Source organism: Corvus brachyrhynchos, unplaced genomic scaffold, assembly GCF_000691975.1.
Source record: "Corvus brachyrhynchos isolate BGI_N302 unplaced genomic scaffold, ASM69197v1 scaffold23, whole genome shotgun sequence".
In the NCBI taxonomy this organism is placed as follows: Eukaryota; Metazoa; Chordata; class Aves; order Passeriformes; family Corvidae; genus Corvus; species Corvus brachyrhynchos.
Genome location: NW_008238983.1, coordinates 2,993,052 through 2,996,642, shown reverse-complemented (window position 1 = coordinate 2,996,642; position 3,591 = coordinate 2,993,052).

The window sequence follows — 3,591 nt, the reverse complement described above, 5'->3', positions numbered from 1 at the left end:
TTGTTCTAAAGTAATTTCACTAACATAATTTTTTAAATTTATATATGTTTTAAAATGAATGATTTGGTAATAAAGTTGAAAACCTACACTTGAAGTTTCATATGTGCATTTTCAAGAACAAAAGAAGTTAATGGGTAGAAGGTATTCAAAATTCTTCTGCCTGTACTGAACTAAATGAATTCAGATAGTATTTCTGGGCATTTCTTACTGCAATAGATACCCATGTCATAAGTGGTTAGTGAAAGTATTTTTCTTTAAGAGAAAGGTTGCACTGAATAATTTTACATATGCTGAAAATATTTTAATAATTTATTTCACTGAAATTTTTAACATAAATTCATAATTTTTCGTTGTATCTGTACCTACCTCAGGCTATCAAATGCAAGTCTTAGAAACAAGTTCATTTTTTACAAATTTAAAAGAATATTTGGTAATCATCGGGTTCCTAGTTGATTTCAGTGAGACAAAAAGGATCGGGACATACTCAGTAAACTTTCTTGATGTGTAACTGTATATGATCCTTAAGGAAAATTTAATCCATTCATTCATTATAGATTCATAAGTTACAGGCAGCTATGGGACACTTTTAGCTTTAAATCTGATCATAGCATCCATAATGAAGCTTTACATATGTAACAGAATTCCTAATCCATCTGATGTTACCATATAACTACCCATCCCCAAGACATGATTCTTACAGTTTTTGGTGATTGGGAGGCTGTATCTACAGCCTCCACTTTCTCCTGACTTACACTTAAGCCAAGGACTTAGCAATAATTTGCCATTAGTCTGTGAAGCCTTGAAAGGCTGCCTTTGTTACTTGTTTATGTGCTCTAAAGGCAATATTAATTTGGTATTGCAAGCACGGGGTGCTTGTATTAGGACCATTAACTTACTGTTTGTGTAGCAACAAGTATTGGGAATGCACTTTAATATCTTGGTTTGTGACTTGCAGCCAAATAGCAGGTGCAATAGTCATGTCAGGCTCTTCCTTCTTTACACTGAAATAAGCTCCTTCTTGAATTCACTGTAATTTCCTTCTCAGTTTGATCTTTCTGTCTCCATTTGCAGGCTGCCATTTCTGTGGCTGCACTGCAAGTTACTAGATGTGTTTTACCAGATTAAGAAATTTGTCCTGCTTGACTCTGAACAGAGTTTCTCCATAATGCAAATTTTAAGCTTTGGAACCAATCCAAAGGGCAAAATCTCTTTTATCCAAAGTTAAACTGATATTTCCATGATGTTGAAATTTGATGATACTTTCTGCTTTATAATGCCACAGATCTTTAATTAAATTCTCCAATGTACTGTTTAACACCAACACATTTTCTTTGACCTATATTTCAAACCCCTTCTTGAAGAAGATCCTTGTCTCTGAATTCTCTTCTCCCCTGCACTTGGTATTTGAAGGGATAGAGATGTGGTGTAGAGTTCTGTCTGGATCTCAGCAAGCAAGGGTGGACAATACATGGCTTAACAAAGTAGCTGTTTAAACAAGGGAGGATAAAAAGAGGAATACAGACAGCAATAAAATCTTACACCAGTTCAGATGCTGGGCACTCTGCATTTTTGCATCATCTGATGCATCTCCCACAGTGTGCTGCACAGACCCGGTCTGTGGTGAATTGCCTTCCATTTTTGCCATTCGAGTTGTCATATGAAATTTTCTTAAAGAAACCATGTCTATTCAGCAGTGGTTCTGTTGAACAGAATGGATGTTTGCATCCAAGCAACTTCTTGCTTCACACCTTAGATAGAGGCAAGACTGCACGTCCTGTACTTGTGGATACTGAGTGGGTGGGAACTGCCTGCAGGCTCCTCAGCTACAACCAACTGGCTGAGTTTGTCCTGTGGCCAGGAATTTGTGCAGCACCACCCAGCCTGAAGCCACACTGAACGGGTGGCCCAGCCAGCACAGGTCTGCCTGTGCTCAGGTCAGCTGCAGTGTGGATCACCAACTCCTTGAGGCACAACAGCCCCTGGTCAGAACCACCTTGTTGCACTCTTTGATCCAACTTTGCTGTTCCCAAACATATTCCAAGATTCCATTAGGAAGCTGCTCAGCTAATAGAGGGTTTCCTGACAGGCTGGGATATTACCTCTGTTGAACCACCCACCAGAAGCTGGCACGGGGTGCACCAGCAGCTCCCCTGCAGCTGCTTTTTCCCTGTGCGGGTTCCTGAAGCCTGGAGTATGAGCCCCAGGACAGAAAACATGGACTGTTCAAGGTCACCGGCTCCTCAGTACAATGTCTTTTGCAAGGCTTCCAATACTGCTACTGAGAAGGAATCTCTTCTGTAGCATTTCCTCCCACACTGTACTCTTTGGTAACTAGATTTTTACTCAGAATGTGAGGACTGAAGCCATCCGCCAAGGAAAATATGTTTTTATACCAGAACAATTATTGAAATGTCCCTAATCATATAAAGGAAGAAATAGCAGGGTTATCTGAAAAAAACAGAATTCGGTAGAGCCAGTAGAATATTGCTGTGAAATGTTTTTCTGTTGGAAAATCTTACTTCAATGAAATAAATACAGGAACATTTGCAGGAATGTGGGAACATGTCAACTGCAGTGTCATTACTCCGATGGCAGGGAACAAAGCAAAATGGTAAATTTGAAGCAGCCTGTTTCTACTTGTTTTGCTTGAAGTATATAGATTTCTCAGGGTTGAGAACACTTTCAAAATATTCCTTTGAATATCTAAAGATGAATCTGTAGTATTGTCAAAATTGAAGGGTAACTATATATAAATTGCTCTTAAATTGCCATTTTAAAGTGATTTCAATTTTTCTCTGTTATGTTCTATTTTATTTAAGGACAGTTGAGCAGGCAGAGATGTTGGCTAGACATGGAACTCTGTTAAGTGATCAACACCCTCAGAAGTCAGTGCTTTTGTTCAAGTTCATAAGCCTTAGCCAAGACTTAACATACTTCCTCCTAGACATGTAAAAGAGGCAAAAAATCTTAGAAGAGCAGGCTCAGAAGAACCATTCAAAACATGATACTAAAAAAACAAATTTTACTTATGGAAATTAAATTGTAAAAAACATGTAACCCAGCAGGAAATAAAAGGGGAAGAAAATAGATAAGCCCAAGACCTGATGTACCAGTAACTGAAAACCAGTAGAGATCTGCTAACATGTACCAAATTAAGTAAGAATCTCAGGAAGCTGGAAAATTATTAACCTTGATAAGGAGCTCTAATGTTAGTGGATTGCTTGCTTCATGGGATAAATGCATGGATGTTTTAGTAATGTGATTTACATGTAGAGAATGTGTAAAATCCAAATTACACTGTCATGAAAGTTCTGTAAAAGTCTTCATACACTTAAAGAGAAAATGAAAGGAAATAGTTGTAAAATATATGTCTTTTCATGATCCTCTAATATAAAGACCTTCTCAAATTGGGCAAAGGACTGATTGTGAGGAAAGTTGCTTTGAAGGAATGTGACAAAGCTGTTCCTATGTATCGAGTTTCACAGATGTGGAATACTGATGGAAACTTCAACCTATACTTCAGCTTTCTGTATGCCAAGGAAGGCACTGAGCAGTTGTCACAGAAAGTCAAGTGTGGATATTTTCAGCAGG